This window comes from Saccostrea echinata, unplaced genomic scaffold (genome assembly GCF_033153115.1).
Source record: "Saccostrea echinata isolate AGI-Se365-2 ecotype Australia unplaced genomic scaffold, CSIRO_AGI_Sech_v1 ptg000029l, whole genome shotgun sequence".
Lineage (NCBI taxonomy): Eukaryota > Metazoa > Mollusca > Bivalvia > Ostreida > Ostreidae > Saccostrea > Saccostrea echinata.
The window spans coordinates 21,671,366-21,692,500 of NW_026889778.1; the positions used below are offsets into that span (position 1 = coordinate 21,671,366).

The 21,135-nt window shown below is 33.7% G+C and overlaps 1 long non-coding RNA gene across 2 annotated transcripts in view; it reads right to left on the reverse strand.

The window, feature by feature from the left end:
- Positions 1 to 13,404: 13,404 nt before the first annotated feature.
- LOC133194631 (uncharacterized) overlaps positions 13,405 to 21,135 on the reverse strand; it is a 16,967-nt gene continuing 9,236 nt past the window's right edge. For both annotated transcript variants that reach the window (XR_009722141.1, XR_009722142.1), the window contains 2 exons: positions 19,777 to 20,170; positions 13,405 to 15,047 (listed from right to left, as the gene is read on the reverse strand). This is a non-coding gene — a long non-coding RNA (uncharacterized LOC133194631). The remainder of the gene's footprint in view (positions 15,048 to 19,776; positions 20,171 to 21,135) is intronic.

Genomic DNA, 21,135 nt, shown 5'->3' on the forward strand with positions numbered 1-21,135 from the left:
TTTCATAATTTTCGGTTGAGCAGTAAAAAACAACTCTCATATTATGTTACCCTGCGTTTCTTTTTCCCTCAAGTATATAAGTTGCTCTATAGTCACTAATAGAAGCGTCTATTGTTGGAGTGCCCGAATCGCATATTTGAATGTCAACAGATGTAAGAATTGGGTCAAGAAGCGTGCTCGACGTGTGTGAAGTTCTAGTCGGTTCAATGTTAAAAAGATTGTGTGTTGAAACGATTTCACGAATTATGTTTGTTTGTGGAACTTAAGAAGATCTGCATTCAAGTCACCTACTAATAATATTTGAAGTTCGTCTACTTTGTCAATGCACCATGTGAGTTTAGTCCAAAAACTTCTATCCCAGTTTGGAGGGCGATATATGCAACATAAAAAGGATTTACAAGTATGGTTATCTATTCCAATCAACAGACAGTTTTTCCCTATATTTACATTTTTTAACTGATCCTTAATTCAATAATAAGAAATCTCAGCATCCCCGCCAGGTGTATTGCAGCGAATTTGGGATGTTTGACATTTCAGTCCCATTATAATAACGTGAAAAAATACAGACTGAATATAAATCTCAGTGATCACATGTAATCCATAGCCATATAAATTGTATATTTTCATTAAACTATTACAGCATGTTATTTAAATATCAATTTCTTAAAATTTGAATCTATAATAAAATAATATAGATGCCTCTTTGTATAATCTTCAAATATAAATCACGGGGAGGAGGTGTCCAAAGGTATCTGCAGAAAAAATCATCGTGGAAAATAGTAAATTTGACTACATGTATAATTTCTGCGACACATCCACAGACCTATGAAAAATATTTCTGATTAAGACACTTTTTTATCATTTCACACCGAATCGCCTTTGTACAGAAATGTGCTTGTAATTCATTTCGTAAATAGGCCATCTACTGTTCTGAAAGGCGAGCTATGTAATGATTTTATTGGCCAAAAATAATAACCATGTCCATTTTATAGAATAATTTTCTTTATAGTAACTGGCAGAGTTCGATATCTGTGACAATGTTCCACGGCGATCATTTTTCTGTGACTACATATATAATGTACAATTTTTTGTTTACCTGACAAAAGAATACAATGGAATACGTATAAGGCAAGGAAATTCCGAATAAGTCTTTCATCTTTCGTTCACTTTGCGCTCCATTCGCTTTCTGTGTACGTTCAATCACCCTTCACCAAGTTGCGTTTAGTGTTCGCTCGCCGTTTACTCAGCGTTCGATCACCATTCAAGTGGGAAAGTAGAACGATTCAGGGACTGTAATACGTTTTTTGATTACTAGTATTTTGTTCGCTTCTAGAGGAGAATTGCATATTTATTTTGAAAGGAAATTAGCACTGAAAAAGAAATACAGAGATGAGAAATATTTTGACTGTGAACTTTTATGCTATTTACAGTGGCTAAAACTTATTGTCAACAAAGAATTAATCAAGTATCATCGTTTGTGTAGCGTGTATAGTCTTGTATGTACATATCACAATTTTAATTTTGTTTAATTAAGGAATTTTATATTTGAAAGTAGAATAGCCAAGGTAGATTCCCCAAGTCGAATATAAAATATAGTTATACCTTTATATTTAAGATGTATTATACTCTTTATGATGATATTTCGATAAAAATATTAACTAGAGGTAGTGTGGAAATTGATATCTTGAAATAATTCTTTATATCATTTTTCATGTAAATTAGGTTAATTAGTTGAATTTGATTCGAGTTACATTTGTTAGAAAAACAATATTACCATCTAAATGATGAAACCACGCCCCCAGCATGGTATAGAACTTAGCAACAGTCACCATAACTTATGCACATAGCATAATTTTGAAACTGGGGGACAGCCGGGGGAAATGACAACTTACATGTACCTGAAAATCTTTGACCAAAAGAGGAAAATTATCCAAACTCGAAACCATGTTTCACGGGGATGGTGGTGGTGGTGGTGGTGGGGGGGGGGGGGGGTTAAGGAGATAGTTTTCAAGAATTTTCTTTTAAATAACATTAGCATCGGAGGATTAATTGGCTCTGCTGCAACAAAAAGTGGGGAGGGGGACCGCTAAGTCAATGAACTTTTTCCATACTATATTATCAGTTAAAAAGGGGGCAGCTATACATGCCTGTTACTTGACGACGGGTGATATTACAAAAAAATCATGATGCGTGGAATTACTACGCGTAAGGTGAACCGTTAGATGTATTTGTATAAAATATTTAGTATAATATAATAAATATTGCATGTAGTTGACAATGAAAATTTCCACCCACCAAGTTCAACCGCGGCTGCGCCTCCGTTGACAATTGTTTCCTTGGGGTGAAAATTTTCGATGTTGCCCTCAACTAAATGCAATATTTATGTAAAATTACGACAGTGTGTGATGCAAAGACGGTTAACACGGTTTCTACGGTTAACACATTAGCTCGATTAGTAGAGGACTGGACAAACAAGACGTCCAGGGTTCAATCCCAAGCACAAACGGATTTCTCTTACATTTGATGACCATAGTTGTGACTGTGTATTTTTTATCGGGTGAATGTGAATGCCCCCCCCCCCCCCCGGTCTAGGAACTACCCTTCATGTTTTAGCACTCCTTAAGAAATAAGGACATATCTATCTCTGGAGGGGTATAATTTTGTATTGTGTGATACGTTGATTCCTATAAGCTTGGGCTAGTGGCTTTATTCGAATTCCTTAAATTGGAATTCTGTTGAAAGAGTATTGGACTGGCATTTTAGAGATTAATTCTGGGTTCAATCTCAAGTGGAGGCACAAATCGTTTTGTTACAGTATCTTCAATGAGCTCCATATTTCATCCCCGCAAACCTGTTTGGGACCCTCTATATTTCGGTGTTCAATAAATTATAATACAAGTTGATTTATCAGTACATGCCACTCTGGCAAGACTTCAACTAGACTACCAAAATATAAGTTAAGAACATACGCAACGTACCTTACCTGCTGATAATTTTTCAAGATATTCTTAATTTAAGATTATAGTGTAATCAAATGTTCGTAGACAAAAAATCAGCATGCATTACCAGGGGTTTTGAAAAGATATCAATTGATGAAAATTCTTGTATACTTCAAAGAAAAATATTCAAAAATTACTAAACATATATTCTAGATGTTTTGTTTATCCAAACTTGTTTTAGAAGAAATGTACAACAGCATATATAGACATTAAAATGTAGCACACAGTTCCTTTAAGTATTGGAACTCTTCAACTCCAGGGGAAAAGACAATAAAGTTCAAACTACGTTGCGTATGTCCTTAAATAAGCTGATTAGATAAATTATTCACGGAAGTGAACATGTAGCCAGAGAGTAGTGTTTTATTGACTAGCATTTGATGACTTGTCAACAGGAGATTATTTCGTTTCAGTTTTCATCAATTTGCAAATACACCTGAATATTATCTTTCTGGAGTACTCATTCAAACTTCTTCAATCGGATATTTATGTCCTTGATCAGTAATTATTTTTGCACTTTCAATTATCTATCAAAAATTTTTTATGTCTTTTAAAACATATATACATACGTAGTTTCAAAACAATAAGCATTATAATTTACAAGAAAAAGACCATATAGCGATAATCTGTTTACTGTAGAATTTCTTGTGAAAACTGGTTAAAACCTATATCTTTTAAATGGGCCAAGAGAGAACTGTAGCGGCACATATTGTTGCTCTGCATATATTGTCACTGGCGACATTTTACGAAGAATCGAGCTGTGGCACATATTGTCGCCCATCGGTACAATTTACAGGGATAAATTATACCTTGTGACGGTACATATTGTCGTTTTGTACATATTGTCGTCGGCAACAATATGTACCTACCCTCACTGCACATATTGTCGTCCATCGGTATATTGTCGCCTGCGACAATATGTACCGAAACGAGCCTTATTTTCCTCCTGCATAATGGACGACAAAATGTACAGTCAAGCATAAGCACATATTGTCGTCGGCGACAATATGTACAGTCAAGGTCGGCATATATTGTCGTCGATATATTCTATTGACGAATATTTACTTGAGAATTTGACAAACATACACGCACAGAGAGAGACAGACGGCATTACTCGCAATACTGTAGGGAGGAAACTTTTTGGTCAGAAAATTGTGTCCAGGATTGATATACATCACTATGATATGTCAAGATGCCGTAATTCTTGAGATATCTGATAAATCAGCCTATTCTTTTTCTTGTAAAATATATTTAGAGATAAAATACATGTGTTAGTTTTTTGTTCAGTAGATATGATTTTTTGGAAATTATTCTTTTTGAGTTATTCTTATTTACAATCATGTGCCGATATAATAGGTATGGGGTTGACATATTTAGATCACCTGAACTATACGTTCAAGTGAGCTTTTCTGGTCACATTTTATCTGACCGTCCCTCTGCCTGTAAAATTTTCAGCTTCTTCTCAAGAACTGCTGGGTCAATGTCAACCAAACTTCCACAAAGCATCCTTGGATAAAGGGGATGTAAGTTTGTTCAAATGAAGGACCATGCCCTCTTTCAAGGGAAGTAGCTAAGAATTAGGAAAAATTTTCTGACATCTTTTAAAAATCTCCTCAAGCACCACTGTGTCAGAAAAGATTGATTGATTGATTGTATGTTGTTTTACGTCCCATTCGAGAATTTTTCACTCATATAGAGACGTCACCATATACCGGTGAAGGGCTTCAAATTTTGACCTTTACTCGGCACTCAGGGCCATTGAGTAGTGAGGGATCTTTATCGTGCCAACGCCTGCCGTGACACGGGGCCCCGGTTTTTAAGGTCTCATCCGAAGGACCCGCAACTTTCACTTCAAAGTGCCGAGCGCATGGCGAAGGAACAGTTGCTACCCATTTTTTATCGACTTGGGTCTGTCGCGGCCGAGATTCGAACTCACGACCTCCCGATCACGGAGCGAGCGCTCTACCGACTGAGTGTCAGAAAAGATGAAACTTATGTGAAAGCTTCATTATGAAGTGTAGATTCAGTTTTATTCAGATCATGTCCCTCAGGGAAAGGGTGTGGCTACAATAGGTGATTAAAGTTTTTCATAGAATGTTTAGAAAAAATTCTTTCAATTTTTTTTTTTCAAGAAGTGCTTGGTCAGAGGAGACGATACTTATGTGAAAGCTTCGTTACGTATCGTACGATCAATTTTGAGGTGCTGGCACGAAAAAGATCTCTAACTGCTCAATGACCCTGAGTGCCAAGTAAAGGTCTAAATTTGCAGCCCTCCACCGGCAAGCGGTGACGTCTATATACGAATTAAAAATTTTCGAGATGGACATTATAACAAAAAAAAAAAAAAATCAATTTTGTTCAAATTATGGATAGGGTGGGGCCACAATGGTTGATAAATGTTTTACATAGGAATATACAAAGAAAATCTTTAAAAATCTTCTCAAAAACCAAACAGATGTAGCACCGGCGCACCCCCCCCCCCCAACCCCGCCCGGTACCGTATATACTCGCCTATAAGTCGGTCCGCCTATAAGTCGGTTGTATTTTTTGAGGTTAGTTTGGAGGGATTTGCCAATGACCCGCTTATAAGTCGGTATATATTTTTGCCAGAATCGATTGAAAATTTCAAATCAATGCTCTGATCTTTTACATCAAATGTAACCTGGTTTCAATTACATTTTAAGAAATGACGCAGATATGTAATCTTAAGTCATTTAAAAAAAATAAGTAATGCAGACTAAAGATAGAAATAAAGTTATGAAAATATGTGAATACTTGTACCTTAACATGTGTAAATGCATAATCTTAGAATACATAAATGATACAAAATATCCACAAAATGTTTATAAAATACTACATTTCGCCCTTCAGAAATATACCAATCTTTTTATGACTCGCCTATAAGTCGGACATAGAGTTTTGGACCAAAATTTAACTCCCAAAAAACCGACTTATAGGCGAGTATATACGGGTAGTTTGATTTTGTTTTTTCTTCTTTGGTAAATTCTGTTTGTTTAACTTTTAGATACTCTCAAGTTAGTTTACAGGTAAAATGTCATAATTAAATAATTTACTTAACATATACACTAACACACCTTTTCACACAAATGACTTTTTTGCTTGTCAAAAAAATTCTGAACCGCCCGCACCCACCCCCCACCCCTCAGTCTGAAATTTCTTGATCCACCACTGAGAACGGCGGCGACAATATGAACAGGACGACAAAATGTACCGTCACAATCACGTTGCATGAAATAGCATACGAGACACGTCAGTGTGATTCAGACACCAATTGCATTCACAAAACTACCAAAACAAAAAAAAACAAAAAAACAAAAACAAAAACAAAAAACAACGAAAGAAATTTTTAAGCAATACTATCTTTGGGGCGACAATATGTACAGTGAGGGTGAGGCACATAATGTCGCCATCGACAATATGTACATGTGTAACTTTTCAGCCGGCGATAATATGTACCTATGGACGACAATATGTGCAGTGAGGGTAGGTACAATTTGTCGCCGACGACAATATGTACAAAACGACAATATGTACCGTCACATACCTGCACACACTGTCGCCAGCGACAAAGTGTGCAGACCCTTGTGACACATGTTGCCGGCCTGAACTTCAGAGTTTGCAAGATGATAATTGCTGGTTGCAATTAAAATTAATTTTACTATTTAGCAATTAATTGAAAATTCATGGCACACACCGTATAGCCTGTAGCGTCATTGTGCAAAATTGTTCTGCACACATTGTCACTCGTTCGGCAGAAGAAAAATAAGGCATAATTATTATATAGGCACATTATGTCAACGATGACAATATGTGCCAGTGAACGACACTATGTCACTTTAAAGGATGGTTCTTCATTACATTGCGATTTCGCCCCTTTTTTAACACAAAATTTACCTTCTCAAATCAGAACATTGTCATACTTTAGTTGAGAACTCTAAGCATGGTCTGTATAGATATGCCTAAAAACTAAAAGTTTAGCTCGTGTTCGAGATGTACTAAGTTTTATGAGCGAAATTCAGGCCAGGCCAGAACCATAAATTCATTTGCAACTTAATGGGTCATAACCCGCTCAAACTCCATTCGCATGTGTGTTATGCGGTTACGCTATTACAAACGTCTTTTCACATGCAACAGTACCTTTTCCGGTCCTAGTCAATCAGCAAAACATATGGTGGAACTCTTTATCAGCTCGTTCAATGTTCACCTGGAAGCTGAACTACATGTATGCGGTCTTCCAAAAGATGAACATACTTCTTAGACGACCAACACTTATCCTGTATGAAGAGGAGGAGATCGAATTTGAAAAACTCAGTGCTCAAATGTTGTCACATCCAGTGAACTCTACAACAGACTGCAGGCATGAATTTGTCAACGAAGAGTCAAACCCCCTTGTCTGGCTAACCTTTACTATAAAATTGTGTACCAAATAAGTGTTATTTTCTGCTTGTTGCATTTTTGTGTATTTTTTTCATTTGTATTTTAATTATTTACAACACATTTTCCCCTCTTTATATCATGATTAATTCATAATTTAGTTATGATGTAATTGTCTTGCTAAAAAATTTCTGTTACAGAGAAAATCAAAGATGAATGATTTAGTGCATAATTAGAATATTTATTTCATTGCATATACATTTTATTAATTAGTTTGGCAAAATCCAAGTGCTCCGACAAATATGAGGTTGAAATATAATAGAGAACTACGCTCTTTGTGTAAGAAATAAATCTTTGAAAAAGTCAAATTTCAGTATCATCGCTGCTGGATGATGAAACATCAGTGTCAGTATCTTTTGCAGAGTCTGGGACGCATTATTTGTTTCATAGGGCCATCTTTAAAAAAAATGTTTGTTTGCCCTCTTCCGACCGACCGGCTAAAAATGGCCCGACTCAATTTTTTTTTTTAAACCTCCAGGAAACGATATATTTTTTTCCTTGTTTTTTTCTGAATTTTTTCATCCCTTCAACGTGTATGTTGAAATTTCTAGGGGGAAACATTTTTTCCTACCTACCTATCGACCCACTATTTATTACCCTGAGTCAGGAAAGGGCAAACAAATATTATTTTAAATGTGACCTATTCCTTTTTTTTTTATTCCAGTCAAGTCACTATAATCTTCATTATTTAGGGATTCATTGTCGAAATCCACTGATGTACTTTCTGATTTTAACAAAATATCCCTCCAGTGAGAGAAATAATTCTCATTCCAATTAAGACATTTTAACGCCCTATTTCATCAGTCCTATGGAGGTTTTCAATAACATCTATATCTCTAATCATATGTACATTAGACAAGTGAGAGAGGGATGCACGTGCATTGTCGTGCAATATCACATTATACTTCAAAAATAACTGTGTGCAGGCTTCCTTAGAAACAGTTTTTAAGATTTTTTTTCTAAATGATCTACAAAAGGTACATTGTGAGATTTTGTGTCGATATAAAAAGTTTTAGCATTTGAATTGCCATCATCAGAAGAAGTCTGAAGCTTCGTCTATATATATTCCAATTAAGGGTGCATTTTGTGCTAATTTACTCATCCACAGTGACTTTTCCTCCGATAATACGGACCATTTTGGCACTAGCTCCGTACTTCGTTATCTTTCCCTTAGGGTTTCTTCGACTGGAAGCATTTGTTCGCTTTAATTCACCTATAACAGTTTACTTTTCTAGACATGATGAAATGGTGTTTTTCCAATATGGTTTACAAAATAATGTCAGTTTTAGTCGCCAAAATTAACTTTTTTATCTCCCAGCATTTAATGAACGGAGCGCTGATTTATTTTTAGGAACAGTATATACCCACAGTACTTTAAAATTTAAGAGAAGGAAAGGTGGTGGCAACAATACACATACAAAGTGGTTTCTTTTAAAATTCTGTGTTTGTGAAATACAAGCAGAAAGTGCAAATTTATATGCTATAGGCCCCCATTATACATCGATAGATACTTACCGATAAAAAAAAAAAAAACTAAGAGAAATCGGGAAAAATAACGCTTAATAACAAGTAAATAAAAAAACTTAACGCAACATATAGATATATCAAGTATATACGTTATCAATATATCTTGATTATTAGAAAAGTTTTCTCCCAGAATTTTATCCGATACAAAAAAAAAAAAATATATTGTACCTCTACTGATTTTCACCAAATAAGAGTAAATTGACTCATTTTCCTGATTCTCTGAAAATATCTTTTGTATCGGTGTAATAAAACAGCTAAAGTATATCATTGAAGGAGTCAGCAAGATTCAAGTTCCCCTCGAGCAAGCCTATTTCCCTCGGCTTCGCCTCGGGAGATAGACTTGCTCTTGGGGAACTGAAATCTTGCTGACTTCGCCTTGGAAAATAGGCTTGCACGTGGGACTACAGTACGTGCATATTCTAATACTATTGTCGTCTTAAATGATTGATTAGTCGGGAAAAAATATGAAACTGTTCAATTCAAAAAGCCTTTTACATGTATCTACTTATTACTGTAATACATGTACATGTAATAGTTTTCAATAGTTTTTTAATAGAGACAAATTTGTTGGAATATTAAATTCAAATCCGTAAATAATAAAATAAAATAAAAACGTTTTAATCTTTAAAGTTGTTACAAATAAAAAATTATCAAAAGGGGTTTGTATTGAAATAAGTCGACCAAATGGGGTGGGGTGTAGATCGAGTCATATGTTTCGGAGGGTGCGTATCATTACCGCTACATTTTCAAAATTTTCATTACAACTACATACTCATTACCGCTATAAAAAAGATTATTACCGCTACATTGCCTCGTTTGTTATAGCCAGCAGCTTTTTCATGAACATATTGATTAAAAGTTAACAACAAACACATGTATAAGACTTTTTTTCTGCTCACCACGAGGGAAGTGAATGTAGGACTTTCAGCAGATTTTTTTCTCACTTTTTTACTAGTATATAAAATCTACGTAATAAAACGTTTTCGAAAATATTAAAACAGAGAAATTGTTCATGGATAAAAGCACAGGTACTTGTGGACAGTACCCCCCCTCAAAAAAAAAAACCTCACTATACATTATAATGTATAGTGGGGTATTTTTGTGTGGAACGATTATTTTGGGGTTTTCACGATTTTTTCCTATGGTACACATGATGAATAAGTGCAATAAATCTAATTTGTGAAAAAAAATGTCCAACAAGCCCCAGGGTTGAATATCGGGGGGGGGGGGGGGGGTCCTGTCCCGAAGTACCTGTGGATAAAACACACAGTCTTCACAGAATTGATAGATCTATGAAGGCCATTTGCTTGACGTGGGCCTAGTGCTCACAGGCACTTGTTTCGTATACGGGGCACCCATACTTATTTTTACCACAAGGTGCCTAACTCCATTTCAGGCACCCCCGCTTCAAGCTCGTATTTTGTTCATATATCAATCATTAACCTACTTTAAAATTATATCGTTCGCTTCGACAGACTTTTTTCTTGTCAAATAGTTCCTTTCAGACGTCTGTGCTAGTGCTGTCTGGAAATCTCATCATTTTCATATTTTGCGTACAGTTTTTTTCTGATTCGTGTTGTTACTCTCCTTCCGGCCTGAATAGAACTCATGCATATTTCGTGCCATTGCTGGCAGATTTGAATATGTAGCGGTAATGAGTTGTAATCGCCAATAGTTTTATAGATAAAATGTAGCGGTAATGATCACCCGAAATTTCAAAGAAATGTAGCGGTAATGAGTTGAAATTTTTCGCAATGTAGCAGTAATGACCTCCCGTTTTGGAATACACAATGTAACTGCATTGCTCCTCGTCCGTTTAAATTTTCACCGAAGACATATTATTTTTTTAATATATCAATAGGTTTAATTTAATTTTACCTCGTCTTAACATTTAAATATTCTTGAATAATTCCTTTAAGTCCTTATAAAAAAATTATCTGATTTTTAAAATCATATCTCCATTCGAAAAAAAATGTAGAAAGCGCTATTTTTCTAAATACGCATTTCCACAGTAAAACAATAATAAAAAAAAAATGCACAACAAACTACACCGCGTTTATAGTAATATTTCAATTAACCTAGATAGGCAAACTAAATAAATAATACAGATAATACCGTTATGTCTCAAAATGCACTGAACATTAGAACAATTAAAATTTTGGGATATGTTTTCTCGTGAATATTTTTTCCCAGTAAACCCGCAACCTATCTTAATTACGTTTTCTAGTTACGTTATGCACATTATGCTGACACGGCACAGTGTTTACTGAATTGAATTTCATTTATGAAAGATACTAAATAAACATGTATGGAAAATTATTAAAATGAAACAGCAAATCACATAACTTGTTTGTGTTGACACACGCGCTTTTGAAGAACTTCTTGTGACTATTGTTAATAGATACAGTGTACTCCGCATTACAAAGTAAAACATGCTTGTAGCCAGGGACGAACAATTTTAATCCGTTATAAAGGTAATTCATTATATCGCATAAACGAAAAAAGTGACTTCTTTGGTTATAGTATCCATGGACATCATATTATATAAATACTGCATGTATATAGTTGAGGGTAACATTGTAAATTTTCAAATGATACCCTCTACTACATGTAGTATTTATTATATTATTCTGGGTGTTTTATACAAATACTGTAAATAAAGATGAAGCGCTCGCGCATACATTCTGGGCGGTATTTTTCTTGGGGGGGGGGGGTTGATATCACTCGTCGTCAAGCAATGTTGACTGTTACTAAATTCTATCTAGAAGGCGTGGTTTCATCATTCAGAGGGTAACAGTGTTTTTTAAACAAATGTTTCTCAAAGAATCAAATTCCAGTAATTTACATAAAAGTATAATATACCAAAATAACGATGTTGTATTTCCGGGCCCTCAGATACTCTTTCAAAAATCTATAATATACAGGCCAACGGACTAACAAGCTCATTTCATTAGGCCACAGTAAATAAATGCTGTGTTTTGCGTCCCCGGGCGAGCAGGGTTTTTTCCCCTTCAAATTAAAATGTAGTAAAACTGAAAAAAAAAACTTCCCAGAAATACAAATAAATTGACAAGTAATACTTGTACTTCCTTTAAAGAGAAGTGACTGATGCTATCAAAATAAAGCATGCATTGAATTAGTTTTAAGCTCTACTTGTCGATTTTATATGATAGAAAGATTTTATGCAATGGTAGTGTGGACTTCTTGTATCTCTTCCGACAGTTAATTTTGCCCGATTTAAATAAAACTTGGTATATACAAGTAGAGTACGCTAAGATACACAGAATTCTTTGTTTCACTTTTTTTATTTCAGTGAACGGTGTTGCCATGGTCACAAAAAAAGAATTTCTGTGACGTTCAAAAGTGCACTATGATTTCACCAATCTTGTAATTATAGGTTTAACTACATGGTGCACATGAAATTACACCAGTCAACGTTGTACATGTAGTGGTTATCTACATACACTGTACTACATAAAATTTCTTAAATACCACAGTGACTGGGATATGATCTTGATGCATACATAAAACACAAAGAGGAAGGACAACAATTTTATACCCAGTCTTCAGATAATGCGTTCATTCGTTGAACTTTATGAGTTTTTTTTTTTTTTTTTTTTTTTTTTTTGGGGGGGGGGGGAGGGGCACTGAAACTCGTGCTAAATTATTATTTTTTTTTATTTTCATTTTGAATAAATAAATGATGAATTATTACTAAGGAATAAAATCAAGACACTTCAACTCTTGTAGCATGAAAATTGAATTTAGTGAACAGAACTTTTGTGGATTTGTGATCTCGGCAATGTGCTATCAATAGAAGGAAGAGAACTGGTTTTAGGTTCCTTAAATATTTCCAGAATTTCTTTAATGGAGTGTGCTCCAAAGCCCTGGTTCAATACCACCTGTATCCAACCTTATTAAATAATATATTATTTTTCTTAACCCCTTCCATCAGTATCATCAAAGTGGAAATTTGAAAAAAAAAAAGTGGGGGGGGGGGATTCTCATACAAGTACACAAAATGTGGAGTGGGGGGGGGGGGAGTTGAGGTTGCTTAACATTGTCACTGATTTCTTTATCCTCACTGATTTGATATCCTCAATATCACCCATGAAATTTAGTACTCTGTATTGTAGAAAAACCAAGGGTGTGTCTTTCAGTAGCATTTTTTCCTTGAACAAAGTAACTCTCATGGCCCCAGCCATCACAGTCTCAAACTTCACCACACCCCAAGTCATACGTAATTTCATACACAATTCACTAGTTCATCATAAACTCCAAGTTGTAAAGGACGGTGGCAGGGAGAGTGACACTTTTTGGTCCCTAGATTTGGTAGGGCCAGCCTGAGGCATGTTACCGGATATTGCAAATGCAAACAAAGAATCTTTTAAGATATACATAGATATTTGATAAAAATGAATACAAATTTACTTTATTACTTTATTAATTCATTTATATAATGAGAATATTTTATCACATTGAAGAATACGGGCTAGGCTAGGAGATCAAATATTAAAACAGACTGATATATTTCAATTTTGGACCTCAAACATTACTTCCACTGAGACTTGAAATATAAATAGTAAATAATGCCTATCTCTTTACATATTTTCAAATTTGCTTTAAAAAAAAAATGATAAAAAAGAACTTGTAATAAAAAAAAACACCTGACCAGAAGGATCACTTGAATCTTTACAATTAATTTCATTAATAAGTCAACTAATTCTGAACAATATTTGCATATAATATACTGGTTTACACAGATATAATTATGTGCCACACACAACCAAGTACAAATTCAAATTACTTCTCAAATAAGTAAAAACCCTCACAAAGACTTCAAAATGAAAACTGGACCTTTATGACTAGGCTTAATTCATCTTTTTCCATTAAAATCATTTATTATTTTAAAAAATTAAACTCACTTTGTTTCTTCAGAAAAGCTAGGGTGTACTTTTATGATCTTAAAATTATATGAATGAAAATCTAATACACTGAAGATGCCAAAAGCCAAAATGCTTGCCTGAGACATTTTGTGTCTACTGTTCTTAAAAAGATTGTTTTTAAAGATTTTCCCCCTCCATATTCCTATAAAAAATGTTGACACTTCTATACATGTACAATTTAAACCCTAATTTCAGTCCGTTTCTAACCCCAATGCCCATAAATTAAACAAATTTAAATGTTGACACATAGATACATGCAAAATGAAAACCTTACTTTTAGCCCCAATGTCTATAATTTGAACAAAATTAAATCCATATGATGTTGTAATGTTTGCATATGACTTTGATTTATGTCACCCTGCTAGTTTTTCACTTATATCTATTTTTATGCAAAACATATAACCCCTTCTGCAGCTCTACCCTTTCCTTAGGGGCAATGAAAAAAACTTGAATCTATGCTCATTAAGAAAACTCTTGGATAACATTTGTCTTATATGACCAAATAGATCATAAAATGAAAGTTTTTAAATGTCTTTGACATTATCCCATTTTTCATATTTCTTCATTATCTCCCCTTGGAAAAGGATGCAGCCCTTTATTTGAATAAGCTTTATAACTCCTTTTAAGCTGAGATACATTGTACCAAATGTGGTTTACATTGACCAAATGTTAAAAAAAAATAGAAAATGTTAAAAGTTAATGGAGGTAAACACTCAAACATATAAATAATGCATTGTTGGACACCAAAGACTTCTTTTTATCAGAATTGTGCAATTGAACCTTTGCAATTGAGCCTTTGGATCAGGTGAGCTAAATTCCATATCCATGTTTAGCTATGGACCTTACTGTTAAACCAGGTGTGTTGTATCTCCTTGAAATAATTACACCATATACAAATGTAATTTTAAGGCAGTATGTTTTTAAATGTACTTTTAAAGCTTTAATTCAATTGTCACAGCAGATTTGGTGTAACTTCCAAGAAATATTTTCCGCATTGGCTGGCTCTCTCAGTTGGGCATTCAAGCACTCAAAATGGCTGCATGATTCGATCATTTTTTCTGATGAACACTAGGAATTTTCATTTGTCCTGGTTTTCTTCTTCAGCCCACCATCATGCATGCATCTATATTGAAATTAAATTTAAATGATCATTTAATCAAGCATGTTTTAAAAAAAAACACTTCCAATCATAAAATCCTTCCTGCATATTTATACATTATCATTTTATAAACTGTATGTTGCCCTACAATGTACATGTACTTATGATGTGCTATTTTTGTTTTAAATGTTATCCTTATACATTCTACTGTTATATGTATATGTTAATTGTTATTTGTAAATGAAAATAAATTTCAAAATAACAATCATCTTGAGAGTATTGCATAAGCCTACTGGCAAGTCACAGTAATCTGGTTCCCAAAGGCTATAATTCTGTCAAAAATCAACAAAGTGTAATGAAATGCAAACTTGATCTGTAACTTATCCAGGTACACTCACATATACTTAAAATCAGCTGAATACACATGTATCTGTGAGTGTTTAGAAAAAAAAAATCCAGAAAACCAAGTGACGAAGACTGACAGACAGACTGATGGACAGATAAGGGGGAAACCTATACTCCCCTCCGGTGTCACTGGTAGGGGATTAAAATAATTACATACGGTGTGCAAATATTTTGAAGACTCTCTAAAACAGTAGTTTATTCATTAATTTAAAAATGAACATCATAAAAATATTGATCCCTAAGTACATGTGTACATGAACATGATGTGTCATATACATGTAGAACATGTAGAACATGCTTACTAAATAAATTAAAAGGAAAACCCCACTTTTCAGAGCATAGCTGTAATAAAACAAAGAAGTGTGGAAAACCAAATGGAACAGACTGACAGTTAGACCGTGAAGGAGAAAACCTATAGTCCCCTCCAGTTTCACCCACAGGGGATTAATAAAATAAGAAGTTTACACCCCCTCAAAAGTTAAAAGACCCAACTTTTTTTTAATTGAGAATTTTTTTTCTAAATAGTGATAATCTTACATTTGGTGATTAAAACAGAATATAAAATTTAAAACTAGATTCACATAAAATTATGATGAATAAAGAGTAAAGAAAACATTTTTTTAAACATTAGAAATTTTAATTGATCCTTTTTAGCAAATATTTTTCATCACTTGCATCATTCTTGCTATGGCAGATTAAAATTTGAAGAAAGTAATTATCAAGAATATTAGATGTAAAGGTTGCAGGGGCTTTTTAATGACAATATTGTGTGTAGGAAGTTTTCACATATATACACTGCGCTGTAGAAAGCCTGTCCATTGCTAGAATTCATTCACTATTCGGTGTCGCCTGCAGATCGGCACTGAGGGATCACTTTACCAAGCATCTGTCTGTGTCTAGCTGTCCGTCTGTCTGTCACACCCTATATCTCAAGAACTGTTAGAGGTATGGATTTGATATTTTGCACATACATTGCTTGGCACTACAGCTTTTGTAAATTATCATGGAGGTACCGACCTTGTGACCTTTGACCTTGACCTTTAAAATAGTTCATAGTGCTGATATACAACATATATTTGACATTTAAGAGGTAAGTCTATGCTATTTAGCATGTATACTATTTGTCATAAGGCAATATAAAAAATATCAGCATTACAATCCACTTGACCTTGACATTTGACCTAATTTGCAAAAAATATCTTGGGCAGTTAATTAAACTTATGAATATTGAATTTTGAGAGGCAGGGTTTAGATAATTAGCATTAATATATGTTCATGATCTCATGATTATGTACTTTGAAACCGGCTATGATATTCAGTTACCAGACAAACTTTAATATATTCAAATACTATGAAAATAAATCATGATGGGTATTTCACAATGGATCATGTAGACTAAGATTTGCAGTAAACACATGGTAAAGATAGACTGAAATCTCTTTTGAATGCTTATTGGAAACATGTTTAGCTCATGAAAAAGTACTTTGAAACTGTATAATATTCTGATACCACACAAACTTATACATGTATTCAAAATACCATAAAAATGCATCGGGATCAGTATTCAACAATGGATCGTGAAGACTGACAATGGTTGCAGTAAAGACAGACTGAAATCTTTTGGAGGATTGTTGGAAACAATTAATAAAATGATAAATAGTTATTTCTAATAAATTCAAATTTAAATGTTTATTTGACATGTCTTTGAGGGTTAAGGAACCATATTTTCTTTGATTGTCAGATTCTATTGCAGTCGTATACTTAATCCATGTATGTCTTTTTTTTTTTACAGGCAAATGCATGAACTATCAGTTTATCATACTTTATATATAGTAATTAAGTAAAAAGCTGACCATGCACTCATAGATTTGTTTACACCTGAAATGAAACTACAAAGCATGTGACACATGTGTTCCTTGAAACATGTACTCTTGTTTAAATATGTTGTCTACATATACACTTAATGTCTTCAGCATATCCCTCTTATCGGTTAAATTTACAAAATTAACTGACATGTCTGCTTTTAACAGATTTTATCTAAAAGTATCTAATGATTTTATTGCAATTATAAATTCATTAAATCTATATGTCCTTTATTCGTCACACATAGTCTTTTAATTAGGGGTGTATTGTTATACCAGTTAATAATACATGTATGGAGATACCTTTCAACTGAAGTTGGTTTCCAGTTAAAAGCAATAAATTATCTTAACTCTTTTTTTTATTTGTCAATTTAAAAATTAGAAAAGAATTCAAGTCATCGTAAAGTACCCTGTACTTTACAAAATGTAATTTCTTTTTTTTGGTTTTTTTTTTGTTTGTTTTTGTTTTGAGATATAGAATTTTGTATTAATTATTCTATAAATTATATTTAGGCCAAACAAAAAAATATGTGTGGTTCCGGTTACACTTCCAAAAAAATTAGGGTAGGTAGGTAGGGATTTTTTTTTATTTATTTTTTTTTTAACAAAATGATTTTCTTAATTTTTTTCTAAATAATACCTATCACTGCTTTGCAAATGGCATTTAGATGTGGTGTGATAATATACTAGTCAATATTGGTCGGGGACACCTATATGCTAGCTTGCTTTGGATTTAACACTATTAAACACTTGCAATATGTTTTGCAAGGAGGCCGTCATTGCTGAAACTAAAACTTAAACTGGAGCCATTGATGGAAATCAAAATTCCGGAAAAAATATGAAAATTGCCAAAAAAAAAATTAGGGTCGGGGGTATAAAATAGGGAAGGTCGGGTAACCGGAACCACACATATTTTTTTATTTGGCCTTATAAACAAACCTTATTTCATAATGATTGAAGAATGCATTTATTCCTAACAATTTTACAGTGAAAACTTTTATGATTTTTTATATTCTACAGTAGAACACGTAGAACAGAAGTAAAAAAAAAAAGTGATATGCATCAATATATATCATAAAACACAATTAAGTCAAAATATTGTCATGATTAATTTTTTTTTGCATTTCGATACTCATCCCTACTTTTAACTCAATGAATCTTTACTCTAGACTTTGTAATTTTTGAATGAGAAAGCATTTATGAGATTAGATTCAAAGCAAAGCTAGGGGCTGACAACAAAACAAGAGGCCTATGGGCCACAACACTCACCTGAGTCACTTTGGCCCTGCTGTTCTGCAACAGGTTTTCCCCCAATATACATGTATTTCTATGTAAAATTTTGATTGTATTTTGTGGCCCCATCATATATATAGTGGCCATTATTTGTTAAAAAAAAATGAATCTACGCTACCAGAGGATGCTTCCACATTAATATGATTCATCATGGCTTTGTTGTTCTTGAGAAGAATTAAGCGTTTTAAAGATTTACCCAATATAATCCCTATATTGTGCCCCAGAAAGCTTGCACCTAATTTTCATCTTTTCTAGTCCAATATTTCTTGAGAAGAAGATATTTAAATTTTTTTCCTATATATTTCAATGTAAAAGTTTGATCCCCTATTGTGCCCCACCCTACCCCCGGGGGACATGTTTTGAACAATTTACAATCTACACTACCTCAGGAAGCTTTCAACTACATTTTATCTATACTAGTCCAGTAGTCTTGAGAAGAAGATTTTTAAAGATTTTTTTTTCCTATATATTTCAATGTAAAACATCCATTCCCTATTGAGGCCTCACCTTACCCCCAGGGGCCATGATCTGAACAATTCATCATCTACAATTCCTTAGGCAGCATTTATATAAGTTTCAGCTTTTCTGCCACAGTGGTTCTTGAGAAGGAGATATCTAAAGATTTTTCCTATAAGTAAGTAAGTATTGTGGCCCCATCGTGCCCCCCCCCCCCCCCCAGTGGCAAGATTTAAATAATTTAGAATCTACACTACCTCAGGAAGCTTCCATATAAGTTTCAGCTTTTCTGTCTCATTGCTTCTTGAAAAAAGATGTTACAATGACCCCACCCTATTTGCATTTTCCTGATGATCTCCCATTGGAAGGGAAATTGGCCCTTCATTTTAACAATTTAGAATCCCCTTTACCCAAGAATGTTTTGTACTTTGCTTAAATTTGGCCAAGTGGTTCTTGAGAAGAAGTTGAAAATGTGAAAAGTTTACAGATGGACGGACAGACATGTGATCAGAAAAGCTCATTTGAGCTTTCATCTCAGGTGAGCTAAAAACTCAAAAAGAGGGAGGGGGTGTAAAGTCATACATGCACCTTGTCCTTTAGCTTTCATGAAAATTGAAAATATATGTATTTAAAAAAATCAATGAGAGAAACTACATGTAAAAATTAGTTAAAATTAAATGGTAGTAATCATAATTGTTAGGTTATTAACAATCAAGATAAATGTTTAATTCAATTACCAATAAAGAGATCCAAGTTTAAAGCCATATTTCCAAAGGTTGATTCTTTGTCATCAAAACTCCTAAAATCCGTCTTAGTCTTAACTTGCACATCTTCCTTGAATTTTTGACAATCATGATTTTTGTTAATTTTGTCAGTTCAACAGTATTTCCTGACTTTATGGAAGTCTGAAGAAAGTCCTGAGGATTACACTCTACTATTCTTTTTTTTCACACTCCCATGGAAGTTATTCTGATTTGTCATATTTGGTTTCTCACAATCCTTAAATCTTTCTAATGTGGCTATACATGCTTCCTTTAAACTTGGTTGATATCATGTGTTCTATAATCCACCACAAGCTGTAGAACAGACGTCCTTCTTCTTACAGGGTTTGTTGCTAAGAAATGTTCATAACTGAAAAGATAAAGTGATTCCCATCTATTAGAATGTTGAAGACCTTTAATGAAATATCAAGATTACAAACAGTATTCAAGCTCAAAAGAGGTGGGATGAGTTATCATGGAGGAATAAGCATCCCCTGTCAACTAGTTACACCTGCTGTGAGCTCCTTGTCATAATAGGGTGAATGGATAAATCTGTAGACACTTCAGTATGAAAATAACAGCCTAACAATTTCTGTATGAAAACATCAGTAAACACTTGACTTATCTGTAGACTGTATTTGTTAACAAGGTCATTGTAACAAACACAGAATTTGCAAAATGTTGGCTATACCTGTATCATCAACTTATTTGCCAATAGCTTGCCTCATTTTAGTTATTGTTTGTACTTGGTACACATGCTATTGCCCTTTGAATCAAATGGGAGACTTAAACTCCATATGCAGGTGATAATGCTACATAAGTAAGAGAAGTTAATAATAGAAAAATTAAAGTTACGTGTTTATCATAAAGTTTAATTGTTACCTTGCCATTAATGTCTTTAGTAAAATATTCAAATATGAAACAGATGTATAAGCCTCTGTGGTGTCTTCAATTTTGAGTTCAAAGAGATATACATGTGAATGAAAAAAATTAAATATAATGAATAGTGATCAATCTAAGAAAATCTATAAGCAATACAAATCTGTGAAGTGCCTGGCAAAAAACAAGGACCCTCTGGAAATTCCAGAGGTGGGATCAGATGTCTAGGAGGAGTAAGCATCCTCTGTTAACCGGTCACACCTGAATAAGTTAATGTAGGAATAAAAATGAATAATTACTATCCATTGATAAAGCATCATCAGTATATCATTATACATAATATATCTAGTAATGTACCGTTAGTATGTATAGGACAGGAAATACAAAATATAGTTATTTATAAAACAGTGTATTTTCAACTTCAGGTCATCATATTAAGAAAAATCCTATATTTCC